The sequence below is a fragment of the Danio rerio genome, chromosome 14 (genome assembly GCF_052040795.2).
Source record: "Danio rerio strain M-AB ecotype USA chromosome 14, GRCz13ab, whole genome shotgun sequence".
Taxonomy (NCBI): Eukaryota; Metazoa; Chordata; class Actinopteri; order Cypriniformes; family Danionidae; genus Danio; species Danio rerio.
The window spans coordinates 54,098,819-54,113,543 of NC_141034.1; the positions used below are offsets into that span (position 1 = coordinate 54,098,819).

Below are 14,725 nucleotides of genomic sequence, written 5' to 3' on the forward strand. Positions count from 1 at the left end.
AAGAAAGTCTGTTTCTCAATATTTACAGTCTATAATTACATGTTGAATCTAATATTGCACTACATTAATCTCAGAGGGATCCAGGAGTGGCTTGAGTGATGGTGGTTTGTTATCAACAGGCTCTGAAAGGGATTTGGCTTCGGAGAAAATGAACACAGCCGCAGATCTCTATGAGGAATGACTGAATTACCAATAACCATATTAAATCTTGGAGAGAATTCCAGTCTCTCAAACTCGAGAGAAAACACAAACGAAACGGCAAACTTACATTTCACTGGAAATACATGCCTCAGCCTACATTTTTGTGAAATGTAAAATACATTGCCCCTGGTATGTTTTAGAATCAGAATGAGCTATATTTGCCAAGTATGCATGAACACACAAGGATTTTTTTTTTTGTGTTTTCATATATTACATACATGCATAACAACACAAGAATACGATGAAGAAAATGACAAATCCACTAGAGGGCGCTGTTTTCATTTATGCGAATCTGAAATACGTTACATTGATTAGGTTTTTTCTTGTATGTTTCAGATGACAAATCCACTAGAGGGCGCTGTTTTAATTTTTGTAAATCTGAAATACGTTACATTGAGTAGTTTTTTTTTGTATGTTTCAGATGAAAAATCCACTAGAGGGCACTGTTTTCATTTTTGCAAATCTGAAATACGTTACATTGATTAGTTTTTCTTGTATGTTTCAGACGAAAAATCCACTAGAGGGCACTGTTTTCATTTTTGCAAATCTGAAATACATTACATTAGTTAGGTTTTAGATGGCAAATCCACTAGAGGGCACTGTTTTTATTTTTGCGAATCTGAAATACGTTACATTGATTAGTTTTTTTGTATGTTTCAGATGACAAATCCACTAGAGGGTGCTGTTTTTATTTTTGCGTATCTGAAATACGTTACATTAAGTTTTAGATGGCAAATCCACTAGAGGGCACTGTTTTCATTTTTGCAAATCTGAAATACGTTACATTGAGTAGGTTTTTTCTTGTATGTTTCAGATGACAAATCCATTACAGGGCGCCATTTTCATTTTTGCAAATCTGAAACACGTTACATTGAGTAGGTTTTAACCGTTACCGTTACATAAAATATGTGTTACGTTTCAGATATACATTCTTGTTTTACACGTCCAGGAGAAACCGGAGCATGTTGTACAGATCAGCTAGCAAACTACTAACCAAAGCCGGTACCTAAACCCAACCAATATTGTTTTTAAACATTCAAAAATGCACTTTGACCATGTAGTTTTACCTTGGTGTTACATTGCTTTTTAATCTCTTTTGTGGAAGGGTGCTTCACCACACTCGAACCTGAGCTCTCTGCATCAAAAGCGCTACACTGTACAAAGTGAACTGAGCAAACTGACCACACCAGAAAATATGACTATATAGAGATAGATAGATAGATAGATAGATAGATAGATAGATAGATAGATAGATAGATAGATAGATAGATAGATAGATAGATGATGCAAATGTTTTTGTTACAAATCAAAGACTCAAAGACATCGTTAAAGTGTTTTGTATTTATATGGTATTGAGCAATAATCCTTTATTTGTCAATAATATGTCCCTTTTAATATCATAAATGTGAAAAGGAACAAAGGTTGTTGTCATCATACTGCCCCCTAGTGTTCATTTGGCCTAAAAACTGCATTCAAAGGTATGTTTTATGTTCGTTTATGCAGTTTCAAAAAAATGTTTGCTGAAGCACGTTTTTCCAATGAGCTTGTGTTACACATTTCACTGTTGTGATATGCAATAGAATAAAATACCTAAAAGAAACAATATTGCTATCCCTTCTTAAATGCATCACATTTCATGCGATTGACACTTCCAGATGATTGGAATGTTTTCTGGCACTGACTGAAAAACATACTCCAGAGACAATGTTTTCTGTGAAACCACATCTTAAAGTCTCAGCTATTTGCATGCGAAGCTGAATGAGGCCAAATTCCTTCTTTCCATTTCACTTCCATTTGTAAAATTATCTGAGTGCTTTCAGACTGAAAACAAAACAAAACAAAGCAAAAAACTAACAAAACAAAACCAAATCCAAACCACATCCAACCCAACCAAACCAAATAAAACAATAAGCTAAACCCAAACCAAAAACAAAACCAACCAAACCGAAAAACATAACAAAACAAACAATTAAACCACAAAACAAAACCAAAGCAAAAACAAACCCAACCAAGCAAAACTGAAACATAAAAAACAAAAAAATTAAACACCAAACAAAACGTAAGCAAAAACAAACCCAACCAAGCAAAACTGAAACATAAAAAAACAAAAAAATTAAACATCAAACAAAACCTAAGCAAAAACAAACCCAACCAAGCAAAACTGAAACAAAACATTAAATAAACCACAAAGCAAAAGACATGACATAAAACCACAAAACAAAAGCCAAAACAAACAAATAAAACAAACTAAGCAAAAAGACTAAACGAAAACTAAACCTAAACAAAACTAAACCAAAAAACCAACCAAACCGAGAAACGAAACAAATAATCCACAAAACCTAAAACAAAACAAACTAAGCCAAAAAAACGAAATAAGAAACTAAACCCAAACAAAACTAAATTAAAACATTTAACTAAACAAAAAATTTAACCACAAAACAAAACACCTAAACAAAACAAAACCCAAAACAGAAAGAGAGACGAAACAAAAACAAAACAAAAAAAATTAAACCACAAAACAAAAGCCAAAACAAACTAAGCAAAAAGACTAAAGAAAAACTAAACCCAAACAAAACTAAACCAAAAAACCCAAACAAACGGAGAAACGAAACAAAAAAATTAAACCACAAAACAAAAGCCAAAACAAACGAAACAAACTAAGCAAAAAGACTGAAGAAAAACTAAAGCCAAACAAAACTAAACCAAAAAACCCAAACAAACGGAGAAACAAAATTAAACCACAAAATCTAAAACAAATCAAAAACAAAACAAACTAAACAATGACAAAGCAAAATCAAAATTAAACCACAAAACAAAAGCCAAAACAAACTAAGCAAAAAAACTAAAGAAAAATTTACCCCCCCCCAAAAAAAAAACAAGAAACAAAAAAGATAAATAATCTATGAAGCCTAAAACAAAACAAACTAAGCCAAAAAACTAAATAAGAAACTAAACCCAAATAAAACAAAATCAAAACATTTAACTAAACAAAAAATGTAACCTCAAAACAAAAAATCTAAACAAAATAAAATCCAAAATAAAAAAAACTAAACAAACTAAACCAAAAACAAACCCAACCAAACAGAAAATCAAAACAAAAAAAATAAACCACAAAACAAAACCTAAAACAAAAAAGCCAAAACAAAACTAAACCACATAACAAAAAAACTAAGCAAAACAAAAAACAAAACCAACAGCTCACTTGAGCAGTGGATTTCCAGCAGCAGAAGCTGATGATCCCCTCATGTACCCCGTCAAGTACCTTGTAAACGCTAGACAAATTACTCCCACTCTCAAACAGGTTTTTTTTTTCTTTATGTGGTTTGCGTCTGAGCGGGTTGTTGTGGTGTCTGAGTGTTTTGACTGCCAGTAACAGGAAAGTCTTGAGATTTAAAAGAGATAAAACAGACCACAATATACTCTTATGAGGAAAATTCATTGCTATTTTTCTTCGCCGTAACATCATTTCTTCCATTACCTGACAAAGAGTTGCATGTCCTCCGCTATAATACAATCAGATCCAGGTATTCTGTCTTTTATCTGTAGCACATGGGTTTCTTTTCAGAATATAAATAGTCATTTAATGACCTCCACTGTCATACGCTCTTAAACTAACGTACTTACTGGAGCCCAAAGTATTTTTACAACCTGACATTTAAAGAGAAAATCTATGTGATTATTTGTAACCTTGGACCTTGGTCTTATGTTGCATGAGTAGATTTTTTGTCAAAAGAAAAAAAAGGTATTGTCTGAGTCAAAATGATTGATTTTTGCTTTTATCCCAAAAAAATAATTAAAGTATTAAGCAGACCCCCTTTTTTTATTTATTTATTTAGATTTGCAATTTTGCCATTGTTGAATCCAACTCGGAATCAATAAAAAGTGCTGCAAAATGCTTTATTCAATCTCATAAAACATTCAACTCTAAATCAGATAATCAAGTTATATTTATTTCAGTTTACAATAAGTTGTTTAACGTTACTTTCAGATGTTGCATACGCAGCGCATGTGATGTATTTCAGTGTCTCTCGAAAAATCAGTGTCTCCTCTGCGCCCTCACAATCCTAACATTACATTAAAACTTTTTTTTTTAATTGTTGCAAATTTATTCAAAATAAAAAGCTGTAAAATCACACGTACATCAGTATTCACAGCCTTTGGCTTGAGGCTCTAAATGGAGCTCAGGTCCATTCTGTTTCCACTCATCATTCTTGAGATGTTTCAGCAGCTTCATTGGAGTTCACCTGTGGTCAATTCTGTTCATTTGAATAGGCATACACCTGTCTATATAAGGTTCCAGGGTTGACAGTGCATGCCAAAGCACAAACCAAGCATGAAGACAAAGGAATTGTCTTTAGAATCTCCGAGACAGATTGTCTCGAGGCACAAGGCTGGGGAAGGTTACAGAGACATTTCTGCTACTTTGAAAGTTCCAGTGAGTATAGCGGCCTCCATCATCCGTAAGTGGAAGATGTTTGGAACCACCAGGACTCTTCCTAGAGTTGGCCGGCTGAGAGATCGGGGGAGAAGAGCCTTAGTCAGGGAGGTAATCAATAACCTGATGGTCACTCTGTCTAAGCTCCAGTGTTTTTTCTGTGGAGAGAGGAGAACTTTACAGAAGGACAACCATCTGTGCAGCAATCCACCAATCAGGCCTGTATAGTAGAGTGGCCAGACGGAAGACACTCCCCGCCTGGACTTTGCCAAAAGGCATCTGAAGGACTCTCAGACCATAAGAAACTAAATTCTCTGGTCTGATGAGACTAAAATTGAACTCTTTGGAGTGAATGCTAGGCGTTTGGAGAAAACCAGGCAGCGCTCATCACCAGGCTAATACCATCCCTACAGTGAAGCATGGTGGTGGCAGCATCATGCTGTGAGGATGTTTTTCAGCAGCAGGAACTGGAAGACTAGTCAGGATAGAGGGAAAGATGAATGCAGCAATGTACAGGGACATCCTGAATGAAGACTTGCTTCAGAGTGCTCTAGACCTCAGACTGGGGCGACGGTTCATCTTCCAGCAGGACAATGACCCAAAGCACACCGACAAAATATCAATGGAGTGGCTTTACAACAGCTTAGTGAATGTCCTTGAGTGGCTCAGCCAGAGCCCAGACCTGAATCCTATTGAACATCTCTGGAGAGATCTAAAATTGGCTGAACACCGTCGCTTCCCATCCAACCTGATAGAGCTTGAGAGATACTGCAATGAGGAATGGGCAAAAGTTCCCAAAGCCAGGTGTGCCAAGCCTGTGGCGTCACATTCAAAAAGACTTGAGGCTGTAAACGCTGCCAAAGCTGCATCAACAAAGTATTGAGCAAACGCTGTGAATACTGATGCACGTGTGATTTTTCAGCTGTTTTACTTTGAATAAATTTGTATGATTTCAAAAACTCTTTTTCACATTGTCATTATGGGGTATTGTGTGTAGAATGTTCAGGAAATAAATTAATTTAATCCATTTTGGAATAAGGCTGTAACATAAAAAGAATGTGAAACAAGTGAAGCGCTATGAATTCTTTCCGGATGCACTGTATAATAAATAACATATAGAGAGAAATAAGTCTGTAAAATATCAGAAAATTAGCTTTTTGTAGCGTAATACACAACCCCAACACTAACAATATAGCACTTTAAACTATTAAAAATGTCAATAAAATTTATTTTTTCAAACTTTTCTAGTTTTTAAGTTGTTGAAAGAAAGATTAAGCTCTCATTATGCGATTCAAAATCAGAAATAAATGGGGGAAAATAAAAACATGAATCACAAAACACCAAAAATTGCCAATTCACAGACATTTTTCACAGTGCAGAGGATATAGGTTGTAGATCAGGGGTCACCAATCTCGGTCCTGGAGGGCCAGTGTCCAACTTGCCTCAACACACCTGCCTGAATGTTTCAAGGATACCTAGTAAGACCTTGATTAGCTTGTTCAGGTGTGTTTGATTAGAGTTGGAGCTAAAATCTGTACTAGGGCACCGGCCCTCCAGGAACAAGTTTGTTGACCCCTGCTGTAGATCTTCTCACCATTATGCCTCCTTTCCACTAAACAATTCAACACCGCAGCCAAAGTGATGCCCACCACGGCGGTCCAACGGTAGAGGGTTTTTCCCAGCATGCCTAACAACCAACATGAATTAATGAGACTTGTGGTAGTCAAAACAGCATGAGAAGCATCCGAGTTATTGGGCTCTGAAGTGATGTTCTCCAGGAGTCTGTATCACTTCCAGCTCTCCGTGTAACTTTCATTTTTTCCTGAGAGCAGACGGAGATCACAGGCGAATGAAAGCAGTCTGATTGAAGGTCTGCTTAAGAAGAGTTTTGTTTTCAGCCATCTTGCTACATTTCCTGTCATCTTCCTTCGATTAGAGCCGCAGCTGAATCCCATTACATGTGGAAAACTTTATTCTTTGCATTGGCCGACTGTCATATTTTATCTCTTCTGTTGACAAAGAAGTGTCTGTTTCATTGCGATGAAGAAAGGGGAGAATAATGTTCTTGTTAACACTTGCCATGTTAATGACATTTATGTTATGGACAAGAGCTCTTTGAGGAGAGGCTGAGGTTGAGATTAATGCTAAGCGTCAGGCAAATGTGCAGCTGAAGGCATCAGTGTAATTCAGTGTCCGTCTCTCAGAATAACATGGAAACTTCATGAACTAGCAGTTATAATCAGATTTGAATCATTTCTTGAGGCACAGATTTTATATCATTTTTCTCTTGGCATTTATCAGTTGTCACGATTACCAGCGATCATTTCCCATAAGATCGCTGGTTTGCACCAAGTGTGCCGCAAGCCTGCGTTTGAGTGAAGGTTTCGGCCGTTAGATCGCCCCCTGGGGGCTGGCTGCAGTACAAGTCATAAAGCCGGCCTCCTCCGTGTTAATGAAGGAGACTTGAGCCCAAATAAAAAAAATTATTACACTTGCAATAAAATGTCCCGAAAGATGGTTCAGGTCGATTAAGGCACTGGTTATTGTGCTGAAATAGGTGCAGATCTTCATTTTTGTAAACAGTTTGTTTTTAGCAGTAATTTAATGCTGGGCGTGTCATCGTGATTGACAGCTGTGATTGACAGTTTCTCAAAGCAGCGCGTCTGAGCTTCGGCAGGAGACTGAAGTGTTATTATTCGATTTCTGTGTTATTTTACCATGATAAAATGAGTTCAGCAGTAAACTATAGTTTCTGACATACATGATCCTGGTGGAACACTGTTAATTCGCTAAGGTCAGGGCTTTTTTCGGGCTTTATTAGTTTGCTGATACACGCCTAGCCAACCAGATGACAAAATACACTCAGACCAGTTCGGCTAGATTGTCGCCTGTCGGAGACTTACCCCTCAGAGCTCAGTCTGACTACCTCTGCTGGACCTACTCCGGATGCCTGGACTCACTGCCTGATTCCAGCCCGAGTCAATCGAGCCAGATGCGGTGGCCGAGCGAGCCGGCGCTGCCGCATGCGAGGCGGAATCAGCCCGTGACGCCGCGAGTATGTTATGCGCTGCGGCCCGGAGCTGGCGCGATTGAATATAAAAAAACCCTCATATTTGTTAACGTTATTACATCCATTTGTGTTAATATGACAGCAAACGCATGCTGAGAAGTTCGGGGGGCGTGGTTGATTTTACATAAAGCGTTTGGTTGGAAGCTCGACTCCGCTCATTTTCGTGGCTCCTCCTCTGGCTCCATCTGACAGTCCTTCTGCGCATGTCTGGCTCCAATTTCAGCAGTCTTTTGCGACAGTTTGTGCCCGTCAAGCAGGCGTTTTGCCCTTAAGGCGTTCAATGGGAAAAGGGGCTGTAGCGTCGTCCATATTTTTTACAGTCATTGGTTTGCACCTACAAATACCATGGACTACAAATCCGCCATTTCTGGACTACATATTCATACATGCACTCCGGTCACACTCACACATGCTTCCTCATCTAGACTGATTACATTCACACCACCTGAGGATTGTCAGAGACTGATTAACACACACTATTTAAGCCACACATTCACCCCTTCAGTTTGCCGAGTCTTGTTATCTGTCACAGTAGCATTACAACACGTTTCCCAGTCTTGTTATCTTGTGTACCGTTCGTTAGCCTTGTTAGCCTCTTTGTCTTTGCCTGCCGCCTGCCTTTCTGACCTCTTGCCTGTATTAGACTGTGATTCTGGATTGTCCTCACACACCTGTTTGCACCTGTGTTGACCACCGCTTGCCTGACTGTGAATAAACTGTGTTCCAGACAGGTACCCGAGACAAAAAATGAAGATTTGCATCAAAGAAAGGCACAGCAGGATTTTGCAAAACAGAGAACCAGGACACCAGGGTGCTACAGGAAGCAGCAGAGAAAGCAAATGAGGTAAGATCCAATATGCAGGTTTATAGTGTGACCGGAGTGCATGTATGAATATGTAGTCCAGAAATGGCGCATTTGTAGTCCATGGTGTTTGTAGGTGCAAACCAGCGATCTTATGGGAAATGATCGCTGGTAATCGTGACATAAGTGTTTTATTTTGTGCTGTTGCTGACAAAACAGGATTTCTGGGAATGAGCGAGTGAATGAAAATATAAGCATAAATAAATATAAAATAAAAATGGTGCCGCGTTTTCGCCTCACAGCAAGAAGCTTGGCTGGCTCAGTTGGCATTTCTGTGTGGAGTTTGCATGTTCTCCCCGTGCTCGCGTGGGTTTTCTGTAGGTTCTTCGGTGTCCCCGACATGTACTGTAGGGGAGTTGGGTGGGCTAAAATTGTCCGTAGTGTATGAGTGTGAATGTGTATATGGGTGTTTCCCCTCACTGGGTTGCAGCTGGAGGGGCCTCAGCAGCATAAAACATACGCTGGATAAGTTGGCGGTTTATTTCACTGTGGCGACCCCGGATTAATAAAGTGACTAAGCTGAAAAGAAAATGAATGAATGAATAAAATATAAATATTGAGTTTATTTATTAAAGATGACGTCAATTTAACTAAAAATTGAGATTAGATCAACCTGTTTCGGGACAAACTTTAGGAGGTTAAACTCAATATTATACTAGCCGTTTTATTTTATTGTTCTATGCTTCTTTTATTTTTTATTTTTTTATTTTTATTTTTAGGGGTTTTCACCTTTATTTTTGATAAAACAGTAGAGATAATTGACAGGAAAGCATGGGGAGCAGAGAGAGGGGAAGGATCGGCATAGGACCGCGAGGCGGAATCGAACCCGGGTCGCCGCGAGCACCTGAGTGCATGTGTCGACGCACTAACCACTACTCCACTGGCGCCGACTGCTTCTTTTATTTTAATTCAATATTTTATATAATATTTCAGTATACACTGATAAAGGCCAATTTATTAGGTACACCTTTCCAACTGCTCGATGACGAAAATTTCGAATCAGCCAAAGCCATCAGAAGACAAAGTCAAAATGCTTTGAAACAAGTACAGGTAGACAGTGACAGAACAACAATACAATTCCCCATTCACAGACTAGGAAGACTTTGCTATGAATGAATTGCACTCAATACCACTGTTTGTTTGCTTTTGCCACAATTATGCATATCAGAACAGCATCAACTCCTGTAAACTATGCTGTACCTGCATTGCAGGGAGTTGATAAAGAAGATAAAGGATTTATTTAGATGAAAAATGGTGTGCAATTGTTTAGTGAATCAGCTCCAGGTCTTTAAACTCAAATTTGCTTAGCCAGCTAGTTTCAGAGGTATTTGTTTATTTGCATCTTGGAATGATTGTGATTTGCAATCTAGTGAGCGAGGATCAAACCAGGCTGAGAGGAGAAAATGGTCTGTCTCTTTCTGGTTCTCATCTAAGCTTCAGCATTTTTCCAAAGCTTTAAAAACAACTCTTCATTTAGCTATTTGTTTCAGTTGAGTTTTTTTATTTTGCTTATCCTGTGGCTAAACAGTCATCTAAACACGTGCACTAATTAAAGCAGGAGTAAACAGCAGCATCATTTCAGATAATGTGTTTAATACCCGAAAGTATGAGTAAAATACAGCCATTGCTTACTTAAAGGAACAGTTCACCCAAAAATGAAACACACTCAAGTGTTTCTAAATGTTTAGGAATTTATTTGTTTTGTTGACAAAGGAGATATTTTGTAGAATGTTAAGAAAAAGCAGCTATTGGTATTTATAGTAGGAACAAAAAGTACTATGGAATGTTTTTTTTCAAAATATGCGTTTAAACAGGAGAAAGAAACTCAGTTTATTGTGTATTATTCAGTTTTTTTTTTAACTTTTATAGTTATTATTTGGCTTGTTGTAAATATCTTTCTTATGTATTATTTTTATTAAGCATTATCTACAATCCCAACCCAAAAAAAAACAGGATTTTCCCTTCTCTCCTGCCAACTACACCCCACGAAAACCTCAAAACACTTTACAATTCCAAGTGTGCCTCACACAGGTGAGTGGGCTTGATATAACACTTGTAGAAAACACACTCTTTCATGTCTCTGACACATTTCCAGACACTTCCACCAGTTATTGCACATTTGCATCAGACACTTTCTTATCACTCCATATCTCTATAAAGTAGGGATGGGAAGATTAACCGATATGTATCGATACGCGGTCATGCGCGTGCACGATGCGAGTGCATCGGTTGAGCAGCAGAGGATGAATGAAATTTTGGAAGCAAATCGAGATGCATCGGTTTTTGCGAGATGCATCGATTTTTCCGAGATACAGCTTATATTTTTAATATAGAATGTATTTTTTATTTATTAACAAGTGTTGTCAACCTGTTTTTGGCGCATAATTTAATCGACCTACATAAAGTAAGCCTTAGCAACGGATTTGCGGATGTGTACACTTTCACTACAACTCAGTGTATCAGGTGTGCGGATGAAGCTAGTGGTGCGCCCTCAGAAAGCGCGAGAAGCAAAACAAACATTTTATTCCCCACTGAGTTTTAAATCTAAAGTATGGCAAGCAACATTATGGATTTAAGGATGGACGACATGACAGGACAGATGCAATTTGCAAAATGTGCCGCGCATCTGTAAAATACGCGGGCAGTATGACTAATCTGAAATCTCACTTGAAGCGGCGCCACGGTGTTGTTGTGGAAGCATCTTCCAGTGTTTCTGCATCCCCGACTTTCGCACTGCTTCAACCAGCTCCAAAAGTGGTGAGAAAAGCATTGCAAGTTTTTTTTTCCATGCGCAAAAGTTCTGCTCGCTCTACGCCAATAACGAATGCTATTGCATTGTTCATCTGCAAAGATATTCAGCCTAGTGTCACGGAGAACAAAGGTTTTAAACACCTCCTCCTGTTAATTTTTATTTAATAATAATAATAATAATATTAATAATAATAATGATAAAAATAATTGGGTGTCACGGTGGCACAGTGGGTAGTTTGACCACCTCACAGCAAGAAGATTGCTGGTTTGTTATATTTTTATTAGCCTGTTGTTTACAGTGACAGTGATGTTTCAAAGCAGCATAACACTGCTAGTTCACCACCTTAAGTTTTGAATATTCAGTGGCAAAATATATCTTTGTAAAACTTGTTTTCATAGTTGAAAAGTTAAATCACAATTCTTGTTGTGCAATGCTAAATTTATTTATGTTGAAAGAGTGCAAATATATACATATTTTTTTTAATATATATTGCACTTATACATTCTGTTTATCTTGAAAATACTTAAATAATATGTGCTATATGTTCTAAAATGGCCCTCTACTGTAAACTGACACTCTGGCTCTGAGAGAAGAGCCAGTTTGTAAAAAAAAGTCTTGGTTTTGCTTAGTTTATAAATAATCAAACTCATTCAATGGCACAGCATCCTCTTTCACATCATCTCATAAACTTGATCTAATTAGTTAGTGCTGAAATATCGCATCGTATCGTGATATGGGTGTGAATCGTATCGTGTTGCATCGCAATATGTCACAAATGTATCGCTAATATATCGGATCGTATTCTTTGTATCGAGATGCGTATCGGATCGGCATTATAGCTTAGATGCCCAACCCTACTATAAAAGCATTGTGCATTTCTGAGCGTGCCTCACTCAGGTGAGTGGGCTTGACAAACCACCTGCAGAAACACTCTTCTCTCCATATGTGCAGCACACTTTACTTAAACTCCATCTTGGAATGACTCTGTAAGAAAAACAATGTATTATGAATGTACCACACAGTCATGATGCACTACTTGTTTTCATCAAGCTCCACATCTTTTGCACCGTATCTTGCACAATATTGATCTGTCTCATGTAAAAGTACTTGTATAGTCTTATAGTCTTAGGTTACAGTATTTATAGTGTGTATGTAGTAGTATCCTCTCTGGTATGTTAGTTATGTATAGGTTTAAAGTAGGTTTTACGTCCAGTGTTGTGTTCATATTTATGATTGTTTACTTATGTAGCACCATGGTCCTGTGAGACGCAACATTTCTGTCCACACGTGAAATAATGACTTGATAATGGCTCCATTTGACTTGAACTTGATCTTCGTTTGTGTTTAACAGAAGACAAACTCAAACCGGTTTGGAACAAGTAAATGATAGCAGAATTTTCTTTTTTTGGATGGACTATCCCTTTAAAAATCGTCTGTGCCACACAAATGCAATGTTTTGCCAGGAATTTAGAGGTGTCTGTGCCATTCTGAGGAAAAGCTCCCACCCTTTTCCTGTCATTCTTTCTTGTATTCGCATCATGGAGACGCCTGTAATGCTGAGCACTGCTGGATTCAGAAAATGACCCGAATGGGCAATAATCCTATAGCAAGAGACCACGGTGCAAAAATGAACAAACATCTCAAACAGTATTAAATCAAGAAACATTATTCAGACAAGCAAAACATATCGTCTTGAACCCAGAACTGGGAAACACCCATTTACACTTATTCACTATGGCCAATTTAGTTTATTCATTTCATCTATAGTGCATGTGTTTGGACTGTGGTTGTAACCGGAGCACTCAGAGGAATCCCATGCCAACACGGGGAGAATATGCAAACTCCATACAGAAATGCCAACTGACCCAGCCGGGGCTCAAACCAGCGACCTTCTTGCTGTGAGGTGACAGCACTACCCACTGATCCACTGTGTCGCCCCTATTCCTTTAGTTTATATATATTTTGGAAAACAAACTTTCTTGTTGCTCCCTGTATGGGTGATTCTGGAATTGTGGGTACATTTCACATCTCCAAGATAAACCTTCTATTATTATTTAATAACTTTATTTAATGTAAAATTTAGTGGTAGTTCTCCCAAAAAATACAATTCTGTCATCACCTCTACTTTACTATTTTATTTTATATTTTTTTAAATTTTATTTTAAATGTAATAAAAATATGTATTGTTTTATTTAATTTAATTTTTTTATTATATTTTTTAATTTATAATTTTTTTATTATTCTTTACATTTTATTACGTTTTTATTACGTTTTTTATTTAAATGTTATTTTATGTCCTTATAATGTTTTATTTTGTTTTTTATTTTTTGTTTTTATTATTTAAATTTTACATTTTAAATTTAAATTATTTAGTTTTAGTTTTTGTTATTTTATATTATTATATCGTTATTTTATTTATTTTCAATTTAATTAAAAATTTTATGTTGCTCCTTGTATGGGTAATTCTGGAATTGTGGGTACGTTTCACATCTCCAAGATGAACCTTCTATTATTTTTCAAAACCCAAAAATTTTCAAATGAAATGGGATTGAACAATAACACATAGTATTACAAATGTTCTTTAAAACATAACGTTTGTGTGCATATTTAGGGACATTTTGGTTGAAAATATTAACTTTTAAGGTATAGTTTATGTAAAAAAAAAAAAGCTATTTAGTAGTTTCATTTTTTTGTTAAACACAGAAGAAAATACTTAGAAGAATGCTGAAAGCCTGTAACCATTGACTTCGTAGGAAAAACACATACTGTGGAAGCCAATGGTTACAGGTTTCCAACATTTTTCAAATTATCTACTTTTGTTTTCAACTGAAGTCTGAAACAAGTAAAGAGTTAGTAAACGATGACAGAATTGACATTTTTTTGTGTAAATTATTCCTTTAAAGACTTTCACTGTACATATTTTTGACTTTCTCCACCTCCTGAATCATACTTTCAGTCAGTAACTAGAATAAAGCTAAAATGACCCAAGCAAGAGACCTGTCATCAGTTATTTACTCTGATGTCATTTCAGATTCATAAAACACTCATCTAACTTTGATGCTCCTGAATTATCATAAGTCTATATAAACTCTTATTCATCTTTATTATATTTTATTTTATTTTGTCACTAGTTTAATTTTGTTAATGTATTGTAAACTACATACTGTAGGGTAAAATATTGTTATTATACTTTTTATTATTCCACCTTAATTTTTTAACCTTTCAGAAACTGTATTTTACACTAGGTATAAAAAAAGTTACTCACTCTCAGAATCTTCAGGATAAAGTCGTCATTAAAAAAGCGATATTTCATTCCAGTGCTGGGTTAAAATTCATACGTTATTTTATTTATCTAATTATTTATTAAAAACTATGTATCAAAAATACATGAAATTATTTCTCTAT

The 14,725-nt window shown here is 36.7% G+C and overlaps 1 protein-coding gene across 1 annotated transcript in view; it reads left to right on the plus strand.

Annotated features, from left to right (window-relative positions):
- Positions 1-14,725, plus strand: part of nsd1a (nuclear receptor binding SET domain protein 1a) — a 1,446,438-nt gene that overhangs the window by 423,520 nt on the left and 1,008,193 nt on the right. The gene's annotated exons all lie outside the window — the stretch shown is intronic.